Source organism: Mauremys mutica, chromosome 8 (assembly GCF_020497125.1).
Source record: "Mauremys mutica isolate MM-2020 ecotype Southern chromosome 8, ASM2049712v1, whole genome shotgun sequence".
Taxonomy (NCBI): domain Eukaryota; kingdom Metazoa; phylum Chordata; order Testudines; family Geoemydidae; genus Mauremys; species Mauremys mutica.
Window position 1 is genome coordinate 14,202,514 of NC_059079.1, and position 23,111 is coordinate 14,225,624.

General features: G+C 40.9%; 1 protein-coding gene across 1 annotated transcript in view; it reads right to left on the minus strand.

Annotated features, from left to right (window-relative positions):
• Positions 1-23,111, minus strand: part of DAB1 (DAB adaptor protein 1) — a 418,072-nt gene that overhangs the window by 282,301 nt on the left and 112,660 nt on the right. The window lies entirely within an intron of this gene.

Below are 23,111 nucleotides of genomic sequence, written 5' to 3' on the forward strand. Positions count from 1 at the left end.
ACATGCACAGTGACAAGATTTTATTTTAAAGAAGGGATATAAACCCTCATGCTTCATGGCATAAGCAATCCACAGACTGATGGGAATTAAAATGTATGGCCATGTTATTCATAAATTGTTCAATATAGGCTTTCTTCTTTTGCCTGAATCAGCTGGTGCTGGCTACTGTCAGAGACAGGATACCCAACTGCTAAACTGGACCACTGCTCTGTCCTGATATTGTAATTCCTCTGCTCTTTAAAGCAGATAGATGTTTCTGCTTGTAACTTTTTTACCTACTACTGTTACAAGCAAAACTATGGTTGTTATTCACAAACAAAAAGTTTTTTAAATATAAAGTTAAAGTTGCTAAGTGCAAATAAAAAAAAATGCCTACCATAACACACCACATCAGCATTGCCATAAGGAAATAATACGTTACGTTTACATAAATAATACTGACACCAATCTTAGGCCTAATTGGTGCATCCTGAGTGAGTGGACACTGTTAAATCAGTTGAAGGGTGTCCACACTGCAATGATTAACTAAATTGGTTTAGAACTGGTGCAGCTTATATGTGCAGTCAAAGCCTTAATTGACATAAATAGAAAATTCTCATTCCTCACAATGCAAACAACTTGTTGTGCACAGTCAGTTTCATTCTCCTGTACCCTTTGTTAGTCAGCATCCTCTGTTGTTGGGTAGGTCTTTCCCACCCAGTAGGGGAAGCAAAAAACCAAACAAACAACAAGCACATTAAGTTCTAAACCCAATCTGTTCCCGCACAGATAACTAAGAAGGGAAAGAGCTGTATTGTGCTGAAACATAAACTGCAATTATAACTAAGACAAAGAAAGAGTAAGTGACTTTCCCAAGGGCAAGGAGCCAGTAGCAGAGGGAGACTTACCAGGGTAGCAGCACCACAGAAATATATATAGAATTTTAGCACAGTACAAAAGACTATGGACACAAATAAACCCAAACTAGCAACATGGACCAAACAAAGTCTCCAAAAAGGACAAGGTCAAATCAGAAACCTGCCTCATGCATGCAGCCATCCAAAGCAAGAGCAAGCCACATTAGCAACTTGCTAAAAGGAAAATTGAAGCAACCTTACAGCTTGCTGGGGCACTCATTGTGTTATCACCTACAGCAGTGCGGGAAAATGGCTGACTGTGTTACAGAACATGCATGGTGATTGCTGCCTTTTCTGTGGGTTTTGGCTCTGGTGCATTGGACAAGTACCATATTCTGGCAATACCAATGGATCACCTTTAATTTTCTGGAAGAGGTTTTAATTTGCTTTTGTAAAATAAAATAAAAATGATTTGCATTTAGAATTCTTCCATTGAAAGGGAGGCAGCTGACAAGCCCTAAACCCACCCTTACTGAAATTATGTATTTTCAATCACATTGTTCTCTGCATCCCACTTAAAAAAACCAAAGGTTTAATTTCCCTTCCCAAAGGAGGACTGCAACCATATTTTAAATAAAATTCTCAACTTTACAATATTAAAAATAAAAAGCTAATACTCTGGGTTCTTCCCTGATCCCTTTTTGCACACACTTTAATCTTTGCTTTTCTGTTCCATTCCTCTGTGCAGACCAATTGTTAAAATGTACAAGAATTCTGGAGCACTCAAGTGCAGTAATTCTGTACATTGCAACATTTCATTTGCCTGCCAGATTAGAGCAGACATCTAGAGGGAAAGGATGGCACTGCACAAACCAAAATACAACTGACAGAGTTAAATTTAGGCACTCTACATCATCTAGCTATTGTTTCTTGGAGATAAAAGTATCAACAACATTTCACAATCCACATCCTGAGTCACTTTTTTTATTTTATGAATGAAATTAAGAATGCAGAGTTCTGACTACATGTGATCTCACAGAACTTGCCACACTGGATACAACTACTGGGTCCATCAAGTCTGGTATTCCATCTTCTGCAGTGGACAATAGTCAGTGCTTCTGTATCCTGGGAAATTTCCCAAAATCTGGGAATTTTTTAGGAAAATTTGGGAAATTAGGAATTTTCATTCAAAACCTAAATAATCCTGGGAAAATTTCATAAAAAGTAAAAGACTTTCCAAATCTCAAAAATCCTGGGAAGTTTTCATAAAAAATAAAATATTTGCGCTTCTTTTAAATTTCCCTCAAAATGCGTTCTTCCATTGGTGAATATTTGTCAAGTGATTTTCATAATTGGGCTGTGCTGTTCTCCTATTGGTGGTGCTTCAACGTACTATATCATGACGGCACAAGTGAAGTGACAAGTGCGCACATACACTCACAGCAAACCAACCTCAGCAATAGCTGGCTGGCGGGTAATGAGGAAATGGTTATCAAATTTATTTTCTAGGTAAGGTTTCTTCCAATAATTAAATATATTGCAATATTTACTGATTATGATGGTTTCTTGATCAGTCATTAAATCTCTAAAATTTTGTCTTTCGTGCTTGCAGTTGCACAGAGAATGTGGACCAGAGCACTGTAATACTTTAGTGAAATTTGTGTAAAATACATTGTTTTCTATCATTTCAATCCTACTCCTCATGTGTTAATTTTATTTACTGTATAAGTAAATTTAAAATTGAAAAACATGTCTATATGTATAAAAATTATAATAAATGTGAAATATCTCAAATGAATAAGAATAATTTGGATATAATATATATTATATAGTTGTTAAAAACACACATATTACGTTCCCTTGAGATTTTGAAATAAAAAACACTTTATCTGGGAATTTTTCACCAGATTTGGGAAATTTTTAGTGCTAGGTTGGGAAAAGTTGGCATCATGATATAGAAGCACTGCTTGCAGCCACCGCAGTAATTACTGTGGTGACTGATGTCCACACTACCCTCCGTCTGTGGGTGGTGTGCGTCGTCCCCATGAGTGCTTCCATAGACTGAAGAGGGGCAGTGTGTGTGTGTGTGTGTGTGGTGGGGGGGTTGGGAGCCAGGTCTCTCAGCTCAACGCAGCTCCCTGCCGGGAGCCCAGCTAACCCCAGGCTCTCGGCTCCCCGCTGGGAATAGGGCCAGTCGCTGAGGCTTCTTGCCTCCTTGAGCAGGGAGCCAGGGGCATCTTGCCCAGATTTCTTGTTAATTTCATGGCTTCAGCATAGACCCCTGAAATTGACAAGACAACCAAAAGCTACTTTGCATCCACCTAACTGTGTGCTGTGGACCAGGCCTTAGTATTCTGATGTATAGCTACTCAACTGGTGAGAAATTGTCACAGCTCCATTTAAGTTAATGGAGGCAAGACAATTTACATCAGCTGAGGGTCTGTCCCAATGTTTATATATTTATTTATCTTGTTTGATTCTTTCAAACTTTTAGCATGAATTTAGGTTCCGAAATGTGCTTACCTGATAGCCCTGGAGCCTAATGCAGTCTTGAGCAGGACAAGCTTTCCCTTCATTGCATCTCAACCCATTTTGACGTTGCTTTCAAGAGGAACAGGACTTTATTATTAATGTAAAAAAGAAACTATTTTGAATACTGAGCTATCTTCGGATGTGGTGTAAATCCTGAGTAACTCCACTAATTTCAATGATGTTATGCTGGGATTACATGGGTGTAACTCAGAACAGAATGTGACCCACCTCTGTCATAACTAGAATTCTGCTAGCTCAGAAACAGAACTAAGTACAGATGCAAGGCTTTGAGCTATATTAGTTTACATAGTTCTATGTGGAACCGACACACCTACTGGGGGAATAGGGGTGTGTGTGTGTGTGTGTGTGAGTGCATGTGTTCTACAGCCTTCGCTAAACAGCCCAGTTGGCTTTTAGCTCATGCTGAAGAGGCTTATGCATTAAGCTCCACAGATCCCAGGTTCGATCCTGCTCACTGACATCCGCATTACATACGCACACTCCAAACATCTTCTCTGTTATTAATGGCTTACATGTAATAATTGTGATATTATTTCAGCTTCTGATGAAAGTACAATATTAATGGAAATGGAAAACTAAAATATAAAAAATTAAGATAGATTCATAAAATGTCCCATAATACAGCTTTGCTTCACTTTCTGCAAGCAAAGAACTGAATGTGATCTCACAGAATTAGTTATTTGGAATGCTAAAGGTAATATTTGTGTTTTAGGAGCTAAGAAGAAAGACGTTCAGCTATAGATAGGGATTCTCTACATCAAGGACCTTTGTCACACTCCAGTGATAGCATTTTCCTAGGAATAGCATAATGGGAAAAGTCTCTAATTTGTTTAACTCTTATCTTTTGAAAATAAATGGAAAGAAAATCTCTCACGTTTCCTCATTTAGTGGGTTTCTTACATATACAGTGTTATTTTCACTGTCAAAGCTAGGATGCCAAATGAAGCAGCAGCAAAAGCAGAATCTCACATCTGTTATATAGGGATGGTGTGCAGATCACAGATTAGGAGGTTTCAGCTAGAATTAGGCCGACACTAAAGCCCCAGAAACTGGACTTCAGAATCTGAGCCTGCTTCTGAATTTGTTGCGGAGCCCATCCCTGTAATTGCCTGAACCAAAACCCGGATACAAACATACACAGACTTTGTGGTGGGGAGTAGTTTGGCGACAGGATCCATATCTGAATTTTACCTCTTGGGATCATCTTCAACACTGAAGATGGCCAGAGCGATGACTGGATATTCTTCATAACTACCAGCCAAATAAACAGACATTTATGTGGCTTCCTCTCCAGCTGCATAGGAGTCATGCACCAAGTGCTTTCCCTGGGAACCCACACATGAAGAGAATTTCCAGTGCACGTATCAGCGGACCAGAGGTATCTGCTTGTTGAACCCCTTAGTAAAAGTAAAATGATCATCTCGGTCCTCATGCACACTCTTGTAAAAATGGACTAACATCATTGACTTTATCGGGGTCACTTAAAGTTTACACCAGCAAACATGGGAGCAGCATTTAGGCCATGGGTGCTGCTGTGCGCGGCTAACAGGGTCTATTTGACCTGTGGATTCAACTTTGGCCTCTTGAGCTTTAAAAATGCCTCCCCCACTTCTGTACAGTATCTTTTGCAATTAAATAAGAAGATGTGCCACATAAAACTGTTCAGAAGGGCTTCTGTGCTTTCCCCAGAAGCTTCTTTGCTTTATAAGCTCCCTTATTACAGAGCTATTAAAACCTTTAATGATTTAAATGGTACTGTAGATTTCAGGCAAATCATTTCCCTCCCCTACCTAGCCTGTTCTAGACCTACAGGCTACTCATGTAGAAGTTATAGGAATTCTTCAATAAATGTTTGATGGTATTCAATTTCATGTTTTTATTTTAGCTAGAAATTTCTCAGCAAATATTAAAGCTTTTGCAAAAAAAAAAAATCACCTACTAAGACCTAACTGATACTTATTTTAGCCACAGGCAATATTTTAAATATCCTTGGTCTATAATCACATTAACGTTTAATACTATCAAGCTCAGCAAAATCATTTTTGCATCCTGTTTCTTCCTATTGGCCCTGGATGCCATCTGAATAGCAAAATGCAATTCCATTTTTAGGATGATTATCCCATGAGATAAAGACATTTAAGAAGGAACACACTGCAAAAGCCACACTGGTAGAAAGCTCAGGGAGGTAAACATCTGACCCTTATGGGTAAACACCTCTTCTAATTTGATTCTATTTATAGGTCAGCGAGTTTTATTTTGAGACACAAGAGATTTACTAGGGAAATTCATTACTGCCACTCACTCCGATTTTCTTTCTCAATATAATTAAGCTTTGCTAATTGTCTATCATGATTAAAATCATTCCAATAACAACCTTGTTTCCTCTTTTGGCTGTGCGCCAAACTCTTAATAGCTCTTCTTTGAGGGCAGTTCATCCTGTACATTGCTTAACTTGTGAAATTTCTTATAGCCACACACTTGGGCTGAAATCCTGGTCCCGCTAAAGCCAGGGGGAGTTTTGCTGGTGACTTATTTGGGACCAAAATTTCACCCTGGGATTCTGCCAGGGGAAGACGGACATGCCCAAAAAAGTGACCAACGGTTGTATTTCAGATAGAAAGCAAAATTAAAAGACTGATCCAAATTCCTTCTTATGGGTAGAACAAATGACTTCTTAGCGTAGAAAAAGGTGATCTGTAGCTGTTGGAATGAATTATTACTCTGGGGCTTTATTATCCTGTTGGCAATACAGAGCAGATGTAAGGACTGGAAAATCTGCTGGAATGTTGGCGGGAGCCGAGGGAAAGAGGAGAGGAGAATGTTTTTTATAGCATTCACTCCTGTTCTGCAGCTTCAGCCCTCTCAGTGGAAAACGAAAGGGAGGAATGGACGCAGGTGAGGGCAGGGAGTCAAAGGTGGCATGGCACTTGAGCGAAACATGGTGCCAGATGGAGGACGGGCCCCAAGAGCAGTAAGTTCTTTGGGAAAGGGCCTGGCTCTCTCATGCGTTTGCACAGGCGATACTGTAATACAAACAACCAACCATGCACCGTGCTGAGTATTTAATAGTACGGTTTCCCCTAGAATGGATTTTTTCCCTGTGGGAGCAGACAATTGGACCTTTTGTCATTATTCTTTTAAGTAAGGTTAAGGTCTTATCAAAGATTAAGTGTGTAGTAAAGTGGTTATCAAGGGTTAAGTGGGTTTCTCAGAGTACTATGGGTTGGAGCCATGCTCCACCCATCCCTTATTTTGTGTTTCAGTTAGTGTGCATTTCCCCCCCACTCTGTTGGTGCACAGTTGAATAAAGCAGCACTCCCAGCCTGCAGTACTTTAAGTAAAGAGTGTTTCTCTGTGCAGTGCCAGAGCCAGGTTTTAGAACCAAGGGGGTGATGGGTCATTGATGGTGCCACTTTCAATTATACCTATTGCCAGCAGTGGATGCAGCCTCCCTAGTCAATGGGTGTGTCTCAATTCAGGGCACCAGCACCTGTATTTCCCCTCTGTGGTCCAGCAAGGGCTCTAGGCTCCTTAGGCATCACCTCTTTGGGGCAGAAACCCACATCTCTCCCCCTCCTGACCTGGGTTTCTCTAGGCTTCACAATTCTCTGCCTACATTGAGTTTCCCCAGTCTAAACAGGGCTGCATCTGTGCTTTGCTTTCTCTTCAAAGGCTATGAACAGGTTAATTGTCCACAGTTATAAGTTACCACACAGCTCTTTCTTAGCAAGCACATTTACTCTTAAGGTGAAAGCATTACAGAGAAAACATATTTAAACATTAAAAGAGCCTACATATGCTAAAAAAATTACCAGATATCACACCAAAATCCAACCAGGGCTCTGGCAGTCCTTCAAACTTTCTGCAATGATTGGGCCTGCCCCCATGGACAGAAGGTTCTGTCCACTTTCTGGATCAGTTTAAACTAATGCTATTTATTCAAAAGTCCTTTCTTTGTTTGTTGGTCTCCAGAGAATCCAGTTTCCACCAGCATATGTGAGGTTGTGTGAGAGATTCCCAAACCTGAGACATTCTTTTTAGATGACAAATCTGAGGAACTGTCCTAGATTGAGGTGTCATTAGAGGAGGTTTTGGAACAAATTGATATACTAAACAGTAATAAGTCACAGGACGAGATGGTTTTCACTCAAGAGTTCTGAAGGAACTCAAATGTGAAAGTGCAGAACTACTAACTATAGTCTGTAACCTATCATTTTAATCAGCTTCTGTACCAAATGACTGGAGGATAGCTAATATGATGCCAATTTTTTAAAAAGGCTCCAAAGGTGATCAGCAATTACAGGCTGGTAAGCCTGGGTTCAGTACCAGGAAAACTGGTTGAAACGTCAGTCAAGAACAATATTGTCAGTCACATAGATGAACATAATTTGTTGGGGAAGAGCCAACATGGTTTTTGTAAAGGGAAATCATGCCTCACCAATCTGCTAGAATTCTTGGAGGGTGTCAACAAGCATGTGGACAAGGGGGATCCAGTGGATATAGTGTACTTAGATTTTCAGAAAGCCTTTGACAAGGACCCTCACCAAAGGCTGTTAAGCAAAGTAAGCTGGCCTGGGATAAGAGGGAAGATCCTCTCATGGATTGGTAATAAGATAGGAAACAAAGGGTAGGAATGATGGTCAGTTTTCAGAATGGAGAGAGGTAAACAGTGGTGTCCCCCAGGGTCTGTACTGGGATCAGTCCTATTCAACGTATTACTAAATGATCTGGGAAAATGGGTAAACAGTGAGGTGGCAAAATTTGCAGATGATACAAAACTAGTCAAGATAGTTAAGTCCCAGGCAAACTGTGAAGAGCTACAAAAGGATCTCTCAAAATTGGGTGACTGGGCAACAAAATGGCAGATGAAATTCAATGTTGATAAATGCAAAGTAATGCACAGTGGAAAATATAATCCCAATTATACATATAAAATGATGGGGTCTAAATTAGCTGTTACCACTGAAGAAAGATCTTGGAATCATTGTGGATAGTTCTCTGAAAACATCCACTCAATGACAGCGGCAGTCAAAAAAGCAAACAGAATGTTGGGAATCATTAAGAAAGGGATAGATAATAAGACAGAAAATTTCATATTGCCTCTATATGAATCCATGATACGCCCATATCCTGAATACTGCATACAGATGTGGTCGCCCCATCTCAAAAAAGATATCTTGGAATTGGAAAAGTTTCAGAAAAGGGCAACAACAATTATTAGGAGTATGGAACGGTTTCCATATGAGGAAAGATTAATAAAACTGGGACTTTTCAGCTTGGAAAAGAAACGACTAAGGGGGGATATGATTGAGGTCTATAAATTCATGTCTGTTGTGGAGACAATAAATAAGGAAGTGTTGTTTACTCCTTCTCATAACACAAGAACTAGGGGGTAACCAAATGAAATTAATAGGCAGCAGGTTTAAAACAAACAAAAGGAAGCATTTCTTCACACAACGCACAGTCAACCTGTGGAACTCTTTGCCAGAGGATGTTGTGAAGGCCAAGACTATAACAGGGTTCAAGAAAGAATTAGATAAGTTCATGGAGGATAGGTACATCAATGGCTATTAGTCAGGATGGGCAGGGAGATGTCCCTAGCCTCTGTTTGCCAGAAGCTGGGAACGAGCGACAGGGGATGGATCACTTGATGATTACCTGTTCTGTTCATTCCCTCTGGGGCTTTGGTCACTGTTGAAAGACAGGATACTGGGCTTTGATCTGACCCAGTATTGCCATTTTTATGTTCTTATGAGCTTCCCCAGGTGGCAGTACCTCTCTGGAGATGTTACAACCTGAAGGAATTAGCGTGTGCCAGGTTGCAACGCCCAGAGCAGGGAGCCGGGCCCAACCCCATCACTAGTACTGAGAGAGCCCTTTATAAAACTGGTGACAAGGAAAAACATAAGAATGGCAATTTATGGGGAAATTGAGGCGTTTAATGCAGGAAATAAAGATTGGCAGCAATATATTGAAAGATTCAGCTACTATTTTCTTGCAAATGAGATTATAGATAAGAACAAACATAAAGCAATTTTCCTCAGTGTCTGTGGCAGTAAAACCTGCTCCCTTTTAAGGACTTTGTTACAACCACAAACAAGAAGATCAAAGTTTAGAGGACATGCAAAAAATCTTAACAGAGCACTACACACTAAAGCCAAGCATTGTAGTGGAACTTTTCAAGTTTCATAGTAGAACGAGGAGGCAAGGTGAAAGTGTAGCTGTGTATGCAACTGTGCTAAAAAAACTAACAGAATATTGCTCATTCGGAAATGTCCTAGGGGATATGCTGCAGAACAGATTGTTTTGTGGCATTAATAATGAGAGAATTCAGTCAATTGCTGGTGGAAAACTTACAGAAACTAAATAGGAAGTAAGGGGGAGAGCATGGCCCCAACCCATAATACTCCAATTAACACCTTGATGGTCACTTTATAACAAAGTGCAATGCATGGTGTGGGCTAATCAGTTCACATCAAAATGCACTGGGCCAAAGCTTGTCCTACATACACTGAATTAAATGGGAGCGTGGCACTAGTGTAATTAAGGGTAGAATTTGGCTCTCTCTATATGCAGAATTACACATCTTCTCTTATCACAAATCAAGCAGTGAACGTACTGAAGACTAGATTAATCTCCAGTATAGAGATTCAGGGTCAGATTCGCTCTTTCCCTTCAATGTAAATCAGGTGAATGGAGATACAACCTTGTAAATCTACTATAGAGAAGAGCAGAATCATTGCCTCATTCTTAATTGTTATTGGAAGCACTATTTTTCCTTCGGAAAGAAAAATAAGCATGTACACTGTGGAAGCAATGGCACAGACTTGATCAATTCAAAACTCTTCATTAGCTTCCATGTCAAATGTCTTTCATATGCTGCACCTTCTAGCCCAGTGCTGAGTTTGTTTCAGTTTGACTGAAGGAAAATTAAGTCTGCCAATCTTGCAACATCTCTTGGCACAAAGGTCAACATATCAGAAAATAAAATCAGTGGCAGAAATTTAAAATAAACTACGTTTATTCTAAGGTTTTACTTCCCCTCATGAATACTAGATTGAAAATGTATTGCAAAGCCTTTGCAATCCCATATTATTCTTGTCATTTTTATATGCATGGAGTTCTGATTTGCCTCTGAGTGCAATTCAAGATGTCGATATTGATCAATACAGCCTGATAAAATCTGGGCTCCGGCCATTTTACATAGTCCCTGTATTTGAAATTGGAAGCATGGGAGTGGGGAAAAGGACTGCAAGCCAGGTGTTTCCTATGGGGATCTTTTTGCTCCAGGATTTTTGTCTTCCTTTGGTTTGATGGCACCCAATCTGACAACCTTCAGGGCAAACGGCCACTGTTACTGGAAGAGACAGTGTTAGGGTTTGAGAGTTCCTTCGGGATTCACAGATTTTATTCCCCAAATTCTTTCGAGTTGACATTTGGTCATTTTTAAGGTCTGTTTTAACATAGGATGTTGTAAATAGGTGCTGTATAGATGACTCCAAGCTGCCATATGCACAATGAAAAATAAATGCAATAAATACAGCACTTTGAGAGGAAGGCTAGCAGGGTGGGGTGTGACCAGTAGTCTGAAGGGAGAGAAAATTCAATTGTTTGGTTGACTTCTTTCCTGGATTTGTTTAAGGTGAGGAGCTAATCACCAGTCTTCAGCAATGGCAGCAGAAGGGGCGGAGAGGTACGGAGAGAAGCAGTGATGGGCTGCGTGCCTGTGAAGAGTTACCTATTGCAACCTGAGGGCGGCATGACAGGGATTACAATGCACTTGCTAAATTTACACAGGGGGAGAAGTTTGGCATCAAAACTCTGAGCATATCAAGTGGCTCTGTAATTTTCTGGCAGTGGTCCACTCATCAGTTATGATTTCTAGGGTAGAGAATTCTCTGTCCATAAAAAATTGGTCAGGAAACCTTGCAGATATGGCCTCTTCTGAATTTTGCAGTATCTTCTATTTCTGGCCCAACCAAAAGTTCCACAAGGACAGATTCTCTTGTGTTAGTTTGGCCCATGCATGTCTAGTGCCACTGGGCTCAAAACAGAGGGAAATGCAAAGGAAAATAATGAGGCCACAAGTTATCTGAACATTTTCAAATTTGAGAAGTTTGTTCTTCAAATTTGACTTTTCAGTCCCTTTCCCAGCTCCCAGACATCAAATTGCTCTTCAACTGATGCTTCCACAATGTACTTTTATTTTTTCTGGGAACAGCCTCCTCTGTTTTGCATCATCAACGAGAAATTATTGTGTTCACTTTTTTAGTTTTGCTCTGTACTGCTGACATTTTGAGTCAGATCTCTAGTTTTGTGGGTTTTTGTTTTACACAAGTGTGAACAGTTTGCTTGGGATGAGAATGGTGAGGCAGCATGATCTCACGGACAGAGCACTGGACTAGGACACAGAAAACCTGGATTCTGTTCCCAGCTCTGCCACTGGTCTGTTAGGTGACCCTGAGCAAGTCTTTTTCACCTCTCTGTGTCTCAGTTTCCGTATCCCAGGGACAATGATATCTTTGTAACGCGCTTTTAGATGTATGGATGAAAATCATCATCATCATCATCACCACCACATTCTGCCTTTGGTTGGGGCTGCCATGGAAAACAAACACACTCAGCTTTCATTTAAGGTACAGAAAGCAGTATTTTTGCAGCATTTTAAAAAGATACTTTTCCCATTCAACCCTCAGAAGCTGAAAATGACCATCTTTCTCCTAACAGATTGTGTTTTTTTACCTCCATTGTCTGCGTACACTGACATACATTTCCTTTTATCTTAGAGGGGGAAAGATGTTTGCATTTAAACACTTATTCTTGCTGAAAACAGAGAGAGAACGATGGAACTTTAAGATGACAAAGGAAAGGTTCACATGAAAACAAGCAGATCACCTTTGTGGAGTAAAGCACTACTCTTCACCTTCAACCTTTAAAGCAACTATTATCATCAACAAGGCCAAAGTAAAAAGACACATGCAGAAGAATGAACAGCTATGCCTCACTTATTCCAGAAGCAAATCAAAGTGAATATTCCAGTGAGTGTGTGTATATTTGCTCTCCTGTACTTGTTAACAAAACCAGAAGACCTAGATATTTGATTAGTTCCCCTTTTTGTGTTAAAAACAATAGTCTGTGTCATTTCTAGTTTGGCAGAAAGAGACTTGTTAGATCTAAGTCCTTTTATCTGAACACAGCCTAAAAAAAATTGCACAGATATGTCTGGGTGTAACCTATTAAAATAGGCTGAATGCTGAAACTCATTATTAGATTGGATATGCTAAAAAAAATCTATGGGGATTAGTGAACCAAAAATAGCTACTGTTTTTCCAACCCATCAATTAACAGACTTCCCTTGTTAATAACGTTACCATTTAATGCCTGGGCCCGGACTTTCTACAAAATTGCCGTGTAGATATTCAGGCTCGGGCTGGAGCTCTAAATCTGAGACCCTTCCTATCATGGGGCCTCAGAGCTGGGCTGCAGCCCTACTCCGAACAGCTACACTGCAGCTTTATAGCCCTGAAGCCTGAGCCCCACGAGCCCAAGCCAGCTGACCCAGACCATATGCAGCTGTGGGTCTTTATCACAGTGTGGACATATCCTTTGAGACCAAGCTTAGGTATTGGTTAAACACAAGCCAAGTGTATCTGCACATTTCTACTATGCCCCTCCTATAACTATATCCAGGCAGTGAAAATGAGATGTAGAGACTTTTCTTAGGTATTTTGCTCATGCCCAGTGATCTACTGCACATCACAAGTTAAATAGGAAAATATACCTGACAGTAGAATTTTGCCCTCATTAAAGTGAGGAAAAAGTTAATGCATGGAGTACTTGTCTGCTGCCTTCGTTGTAGGTTAGAAATGAAGCACAATTAGTACGCTTCCCATTAATTATACATTATCCACTTTGAATGGTCTGTATGCATAAGGCTTGTCCACTGGACTCTTCACAATATGTTTGCTACTGTAATACAAGGGAACTCTACGTTTTATTAATTAAACAAGAAAAATGTGTCTCCCTTTTTAAAATTCACCTAACGCAGCCCCAGTACATTAAAATGTATCCAAAGCAATTCAAAGCGTTCTAAGCAATTTACATTCTAGTGGAGGATTTTAATGAAAATGTGTCAAATTATGTTATTGTACATCATTTAAAGGAAGACTGGCAACTTAAAAACCCACATTTTCATTACGGCTTTTTGCTACTTTGTTAAGAGTAACTCCCGAGTTGACGGAAAGCGAGAGTGCAATGTTTTCTCTAATACTGTAGTTTACGGGCTTTTAACAAAAATGTGTCCATATAGTTTCACCCTCTCCCAGAAACAGTCTGTCAGTTAGTTTGCCCTGTTTGTGTGGGTCTTTCATACATTGAGAACCTTATTCAGAAAGCACTCCAATTGGGGTGAGTAGACTCAGATTAAGGACTATAGGATTGGTCCCTAAGTGTGGGAAGTCATGGCACTATGTATATAAATTGGCTGTACCCTACTGTAATATTTTCCTTTCACCCTTGCAGTGCTCCTTTATTAATTAGTGGCATGAAAGCACCTACATGTAATATACATGACAACATACTTTGCATAATGGTGAGATGAAAGAGTAGCTCCTTCTGAATTCAAGGAACGGGCTTTGAAGTGTAAATAGATAAAGATAATCAAATTCAAATGAGATTAAAATTAACAGACTATCAACCAAGTGACACTATTAATAAATGTCCACAACAGGCAGGGACAGAAAGGACTCTGAAAAGACCAAATGTAATTTAATTAAACAGATGGGAACACAGGAAAGTAACCATAATGGGTAACTACATGAAAAGCTGAATGAGAATTTAGCCAATAATTGAGTCTATATTATTCACTGTATAAAATGATCCATATCAGATTTCTTCTGCGTTTACACAGTAAAATACATCCTGGGTAAATGTATTGGATTTTAAGTAGTCTCTTGTGGTAAAATGTTTTGGACATTAGGCAATGTATATTTTCCTCCTTAGTAGTAATAAATGAGGTTTTATTGTATATATTTATATGGTCCCCATTACAGTAGTATCTGTGTGGTCGTCAGAATATCCCTGCGAGTTCATGCCATGCTATTATCTCCATTTTACAGATGGGGAACTGAGGCACAGACAGATTAAGTGACTCGCTCAAGGTCATACAAGAAGTCTGTGGCAGAGCAAGGAATTGATCTGACTAGCCCAGTCCCATGCTGTCACCCTAACAACTGGAGCGGCATTCCTCACATATTAAATTAAATAGAAAGGTCACTCAGACATAGGTGCTGTAACTAGGGATGTTGCGGGTGCTGCTGCATCCCCTGGCTTGAAGTGGTTTCCATTATACACAGGATTTACAGTTTGGTTCAATGGCTCTCAGCACCCCCACTATACAAATTGTTCCAGCACCCCTGCTCTTAGATAATTCATATAGTGCCGAGAAAGCACCTTCTAACAAGCAGATTCAGGCTTGCATGAGTGTCTGTTGAGATCAAACATGAAGAGTGAGAGAGATCTGAAGAGGGCAGAGCTGCTCAAATCATATTTCTTATAACACAAATAATTTCCCCTTAAAACCAGCAGTCTCTTTATTCTAACCATGGTTTGCAGTGATTCCTGCTGATGAAGACTAGATCTACTGAATACTTACGTGGCTGTCTTAAAAGGGTGTCTAATTCTTGCCTGTAGACATTCAAAACTGTACATAAATTGGCTATTTGTGCAACAGCATGCTGATCTGAGCATCCAAATATAGGATTTGCTATCTTATTAAGGCAGCAGAGTTTGAAAATTGGGCTCCTCACATTAATTCTTGATCTGGTTGTGGCTAGTTTTTGTAGTTAATCAAGAGATAGAAGTGTGGTGTTCTCCACAATAACACAAGGAGAGCTAGTGCTACACAAAATAGTGCCTTTCTTCTCAATTTGACACCCATGTAATAGCAGAGAACACAAACCTGCTCCTGGCTGCACCTGGCAGCCTTCTGTTCAGAACAGCATTCTGGGATATGCCTACACTACACACTAAGTCCAGGTCCACAAGACCCATGCTCGTGGACACGGTGTTTCCAAGCCCACACTCGAGTGTCCACACTGCATCGTAAACCTGGGTTTGCAATTGCTGCACCTGAGTCTCACAGCCGTGTTAATGCTTCCACAATGCACTACCCTTTGACTTGGGTCTACAGCTTGATTTGTGTCCACATTGCAAAATGACAGGGCTTGGATCCAAGTCACAGCAGAAATTGGGTTCTGACATACACCCTTAGCAGGGAACTAGGACATGGGTCTTGAATACTTGCTGATGCAAGTCAGACTGATCTGTGTGTGGACAGAAAGGGCACTTTGGCTCAAAACTGATTCAGAGTCTGGCCTTAGTGTGCAGTGTAGACCTACCACACAGGAGTTCAGGTCTCCTCTAGCCACACCCATCACCCTTATATAAAAATGGCAGCTGCCCCACACTACAGACCAAGGACGAGTTGACACAACAGAACATTGCTGGGCGTAGCTATGCCAGTAAACCCTCATAGTGTAGACCCAGCTTATACTGGCAAAAAAGGGCTTTTACTAATATAGCACATGCCAGTTCCCTGGGGAAAATAAGTTAGATCAGCAAAAGCACTTTTAAGCTGGTATACAGTTTGTCTACACTAGGATTTTTGCTGGTGTAAAAATGTTGCCAAAAAACCTCAGACCCCAAACTCACATTACTATGCCAGCAAAAGTTTCTAGTATAGACCTGTTCAGAAAATGAGAGGTTGTTTTTCCTACTCTGTCACCCAAATATTTCTGAAAGCAACCTGTGCAGAAAGGTTGGTCTTAAAATACCTGTCACCTGAGCATTACATCATGTGGCAGCTGGCTCTCCTTTGTAATCTTTGTTTTCTATATTACTCTACCAATCAATTGGTTTGATTCGGGCCATGTTTGTGTCTACACACTTGAATCATCATCTTCAGGTGCTAGGTGGGTTCACCTTGCCAAAAAAGGGGTAGAACTGCAGTGGCAATACAAGAGACAACCTCATATTTCAATGGCAGGAAAAAAAACCTTAATTAAAAGGAGACTAAACATGAATCAATCTTAATGTTTTATGTGCAAACCCCACAATCACAAAGGAAAATGTATATTTCTTTGGGCACCTCCTTCTCCACATAGATAACAGTAATGGGGCTGCCTGAGAGGAGGTGGGAAACAGTAGTGTCTGTTTCCTGTTTCCTCCCAGTTCATTAGACACCATCCCTGGCTCAGGAGGAGAATCAGAACAGCAGCTTAAGAAACAGTCCATGAAAAGGAGGAGCAACACAAGGATAGACCATTCTGCCATTATGTGCAAAGGAGGATTCTATTTATTTGCATGCATCAGGTTCCAGGGACCACTGTAGTGCAGGCCTCGCCCCTTCCCACATTGCTTCTTCCTCACCTTAGGGATGCCATGACATGACTAATGATCCCTCACTAGAAAAATCATTCCTGACTCTATTCTGCTTGGGCTGCTTGCTTGGCCCTGAGACAGAATCTATTCATGATTCACGCAGATATGTGGCTGTAGTGCCAAATATTCTTTTTACTGCTGTTAGGGTACGCAGAATAGGTTTCGCTAAGAAAATAATTTCCACATTCAACTCACAGACAATGAAGCCAGACAAAGTGAGTCTTACAGACACTGAATGGGAAGATTCAAAATCTCACTTGAAATAAACACAATTTTTAAAGGTTTATTACGAGGGACTTTGACTGAGAGCTTGTTCAGCTGGTCAACGATTTGTGCAATGTTGCAAATATTAATTACAGTAGGAGCGTACAAAATGCAATATATCTTAGCTGAATAATGCATTCCAAGCAAGTACCCATTAGCGATACGATTACGCACCAGAGCACCTCATTAAGTCTTTGACTCTCTGGCATCCATCTAATTAAGACAATTGTGCATCATTGTCATGCTTCTCAACTATGACACAACCTGCCAGGCTTGAAAGGAGGTAACTCGTGAAAACATCAAAGGCATCACTACCAATAAACAGGGTAACAAATGTGAAAGGCTCCATATGTTTAAAGGACTTTAAAGAGGGAATGTTTAACAACATATTGCAATTATTGCAATTCTAGGATGCTGATATTCTCCATGAAGGGGAGACAGACACACACACATCCCTTTAGGAATGGCAGAGTACAAGAGTCAATTTGTTCCCCTCTATGTACACACATAACTCTTGTTAATCATACTGAGAGTTATGTGCATGCACTAAGAATGGACTCTAGAGAATTGGAAACAGATATGCCTTTAATCCTAATAAATGTGTATACCTTGCTCGTGTTTTGCATTATTTAATAAAACAGCACTGTCTAATTGGAGTCAATGGAGAGAAGAGTTGGGAAATTTGAAACATATGAAAAACAAACAATATTTCTTCACCCAGAATGTGGACACTCTGTGGAACTTATTGACACAGGACATCTGAGAGATCTACACCGCAAATGCATTTTTTAAATGGCAAAATCATATGATAGAATCATAGAAAAGTAGACATATAGGGCTGAAAGGGACCCCGAGAAGTGATCAAGTCTAACCCCCTGTACTGAGCAGCATCAAGTAAAGACCATCCGTGACAGGCATTTCTCCAACGCCTTCTTAAACCTCCAGTGATGTAGGTTCTCTGACCTCATTTGGAAGCCTATTCCAGAGCTCAGCTACCCTCATCATGAGGAAGTTTTTCCTAACACCTACCCTAAATCTCTTTTGCAGCAGATTAAGCAACTTACTTCTTGTCCTCCTTTCAGTGGACATGGAGAATGACTGATCACCAGTGTCTTTGTAACAGCCCTTAACTCTTACATATAAAATAAATATTAGGTGTTTTTCATTTGCAGAGCTTTTTCCAACCGTTAGCTAATCTAGCTAATAACTAGTTACCCAAAAACCCACAGATGCATATTAAAATATGGGTAATCATCTCATCTATACAGTCAAAGTTAAATCATGCAGGGTTAGGAAGGAATTTGTCCCTCCCAATATATATCAACAATTGTCTAATAAAACACTAATTTGTTACATTCTGGAGCACGTTCTAATGGGAACTGTATTGAGATCTAAACAACATCATTGATTAATACTGATTATGCAGTTCCCACCCACACCTACATCATTTTAAGGCAACACGATTCGTTTTAGTAATGTGCAACATGCAAACATCACTAACACATTCCACATAAAATGTCAATTTAAAAACCCAGTGTGTTAATACACACTTTTACCCTGCCACTCTTTATACTTCATCTGGTTTAAAAAAATGTAACCTGAGTTTATATAAGTAAAATTGGACATAGAAACTAAAAGGTAATCCATGTGTATCTATTTGAAAATAACGCTCATATAGAAATATTGGACTAAAGTGATATGGAAGAGGAATGAGCCTTAGACACATTGTGCTGTTTGATTCCATTCCTGTTATTAAAAGTAATGTATACAGTGCCATCAATGCATACAGCACTTTACAAAGATAGAACAAGTCTGGCCCTAAGCAGAGAGGGCACTGAGAAGCATTGCCTTGGTGAAAGCAGCATCCTTTTTACGAAACTATTGGAGAGGAGGAAGCCAGCAATAAAGATTAATGTCTTGTCCCAAGTGGATTATTTCAAATCTTATAAAATCAAATTCATTCCCCTAATGTATTCACGAGGTTTAGAGCGAGATAAACATTGATAGGTGTCGCTCTAACTCTTCAAGCCATGTGTGAGCTCACGGAAAGCAGGAGTCTTGATGCTGCACAAGTTTTAGTCACATCATTGTATCCTTCCTTTGTGCTAGTCTGGATGCTTTAATGTAACAACAGAATCCACACGTCTGTCTTCCTGATCAACCCCCTATAGAGACTAAGAAGCATTTCTTGTTAGGTAAGAAGCTGATGGCACAGCAGGAATATCTCAGAAGTTTCAGTAATATAATAAGCTACTATGTGCTCTGAAATAAAATTTGGAGACTAATCTGGATCTAGTTTCTCAGCAGAATGGGTCTTTGTTGGTTAAAACCCATAATTAAATGCCAGTTATGCCTTTTACATGGTGTAAAAATTGAAATCTCTTTTGTTGTTGTTTAAGATAAATCACTACAGAAAATGAATAGACTTCATGTGTGTGATTCAGCCGCAATGCTGCTGTGTCACTGTGGGGAAGCATGAGAGCAATTCACCACTGCTACCCTGTTTGGAGCAAAGCTGGCTCATTGCTGGCTATCCTCAGGCAAACAGGGACTGGGGATACCTTAGATCATTGTGACTCCCCTAGGCAAATTTTCTGGGGCCCTTGACCCTGGGTTATGCAATGAGAGCAGTTGATAGAGTTATGGTATTTAATCCTTTGATCCCTAATCCTTTCAGGATTGCTTATCTTAGAATATCAGGGTTGGAAGGGACCTCAGGAGGTCATCTAGTCCATCCTCCTGCTCAAAGAAGTACCTAATCCCCAACTAAATCATCCCAGCCAGGGCTTTGTCAAGCCCGACCTTAAAAACCTCTAAGGAAGGAGATTCCACCACCTCCCTAGGTAACCCAGTCCAGTGCTTCACCACCCTCCTAGTGAAAATGTTTTTCCTAATAGCCAACCTAAACCTCCCCCACTGCAACTTGAGACCATTACTCCTTGTTCTGTCATCTGCTACCACTGAGAACAGTCTAGATCAGGGGTAGGCAACCTATGGCACGTGTGCCGAAGGCGGCACGCGAGCTGATTGTCCCGGGTCCTGGCCACCAGTCCGGGGGGTCTGCATTTTAATTTAATTTTAAATGAAGCTTCTTCAACATTTAAAAAACCTTATTTACTTTTCATACAACAAAATAGTTTAGTTCTATATTATAGACTTATAGAAAGAGCCCTTCTAAAAACGTTAAAATGTATTACCGGCACACGAAACCTTAAATTACAGTGAATAAACGAAGACTCAGCACACCGCTTCTGAAAGATTGCAGACCCCTGGTCTAGATCCATCCTCTTTGGAACCTCCTTTCAGGTAGTTGAAAGCAGCTATCAAATCCCCCCTCATTCTTCTTTTCTGCATACTAAAAAAAAAAAAATCTCAGTTCCCTCAGCCTGTCCTCATAGGTCATGTGCTCCAGCCCCCTAATCATTTTTGTTGCCTCCGCTGGACTCTTTCCAATTTTTCCACATCCTTCTTGTAATGTGGGGCCCAAAACTGGACACAGTACTCCAGATGAGGCCTCACCAATGCCGAATAGAGAGGAATGATCACATCCCTCAATCTGCTGGCAATGCCCCTACTTATAGAGACCAAAATGCCTTTAGCCTTCTTGGCAACAAGGGCACACTGTTGACTCATATTCAGCTTCTCGTCCACTGTAACCCCTAGGTCCTTTTCTGCAGAACTGCTGCCTAGTCACTCAATCCCTAGTCTGTAGCACTGCACTTGTCTTTGTTGAACCTCATCAGATTTCTTTTGGCCCAATCCTCTAATTTGTCTAGGTCCCTCTGTATCCTATCCCTACCCTCCAGCGTATCAACCACTCCTCCCAGTTTAGTGTCATCTGTAAACTTGTTGAGGGTACAATCCACGCCATCCTCCAGATCATTAATGAAGATACTGAACAAAGCCGGCCCCAGGACTGACCCTTGGGGCACTCTGCTTGATACCGGCTGCCAACTAGACATGGAGCCATTGAGCACAACCCGTTGAGCCCTATCATCTGGCCAGCTTTCTATCCACCTTATAGTCCATTCATCCAGCTCATACTACTTTAACTTGCTGGCAAGAATACTGTGGGAGACCGTATCAAAAGCTTTGCTAAAATCAAGGAATAACACATCCACTGCTTTCCCCTCATCCACAGAGCCAGTTATCTCATCCTAGAAGGCAATTAGGTGAGTTAGGCATGACTTGCCATTGGTGAATCCATGCTGACTGTGCCTAATCACTTTCTTCTCCTTGAAGTGCTTCAAAATTGATTCCTTGAGAACCTGCTCCCTGATTTTTCCAGGGACTGAGGTGAGTTAAGACTGGCCTGTAGTTCCCCAGATCCTCCTTCTTGACAAGGGGGTGGGGCTAACTCAGTGAGAACCGGAGTTTAAAAAGCCCGATGAGCTAGTGAACAGGAGCAGCGAACAGGGGAGTTTTGCGAGGGAGTTTCGAGAGGGAGTGAGAGCGCCAGATACAACATTCTCTAAACTTAGACCAATAAACACCTCCTTCAAAAAAAAAAAAGAAAAAAAGAAAAAAAAAACCAACCCTGCAAGAGTAAAAATAAGGCAGGCAGAAATCCAGCAGCAGAGTGGGAGCAACCTTGTTTATTGCACTGAATGCAGCATCTATGACTACCTGCCTGGTGGGCAGATAGCATGTGTGTACATTCAATGCAAGCAACTCACAGCCTTCCGAGACTGAATACAGGCTCTTTAGCTAGTCTAGTTCAGCCTCTCTGTGCTCAAGGAGACAGAGGTCCATAGATGAGACTCTCCGGGATACAGTATAGTAGCTCCACCCCTGGTCTGACAGCTTCTGTGCTGTTGAGCAGGATGAAAGTCTCAGGGAAGGAGAACATCAAGCTGGAGTAGAGGAAAACGATCCCATAGATAAGGACACTCCTTACAGATGTCATGGTACCCTCTCACACTGGAACCCCAGTTCCAGTTATTAGAAAGAGCCAGGTAATAGTAATGGGGGATTCAATTGTTAGAAATGTAGCGAATTGGGTTTGTGATGACCAGGAGAACCGCATGGTGAATTGCTTGCAGGGTCTGAAGGTTGTGAACCTCTCGAGACATTTAGACAGACTTAAGTGCAGTGCTGGGGAGGAGCCAGTAGTTGTGGTAGATGTAGGTACCCATGACCTAAGGAAAGATAGGAGAGACATCCTGGAGGCCAAATTTAGGCTGCTAGGAAAGCGATTAAAGTCCAGGACCGCCATGGTAGCATTCTCTGAAATGCTTCTGTAACCCACACACCTGCTGGGTGTGGTGTTCTGTCCCATCTAGTGGTACCGAGACCACTTAGAGAGAGATTATGAGTCCACTCTACAGCCTTAGCTAACAGCCAGTTGGCTTTTGGCTCATGAATTTAGTTCCAGAGGTTCCAGGTTTGATCCCGCCCACCGATGACTGGGTCTGTTGGTGTTACAGTCCACACACAGGGCCAGTTAGACAGGGAAAAACACAGGGTTTCAATGTGTGGATGAGACAATGGTGTTCAGAGGAGGGATTTAGATTTATTAAGAACTAGGGAACCTTTTGGAAAAGGAGGTACCTATATAGAAAAGATGGGCTCCTAAACCAAAACAGAACCAGCTGGCTGGCATATAACATTTAAAAAGTTGTGGAGGAGTTTTTAAACTAAGGGCTGGGGGAAAGCAGAGGAGCACAGGGTTCAGACAGACACATCCCTTAGAGGAAGATTTATTAAAGGGGCTCAGATGCTGTGCATCATTCTTCAAGGGCATGGATAACATCCTCCTATCGATCTTTAATAAGGTCCAGTTTCCTGCAGTGGTAAAGACTCGTTCCTCTCTACTTCATTTGGTAAACAAAACAAACCTAATCAGTAAACCTCTTATTCTGGAACATTATAGATTGTCTTCATATATTATATTATCAGCCAGTGGGAGCTTCTCCTCCCCCGACATTTGTCCTCCTTTGAGTGTGTATAAACTCATATTTCTGAACATGACAATTGTGGCTGCCAAAATGGATAATGAAAAATTGAAAGTCAAATAAC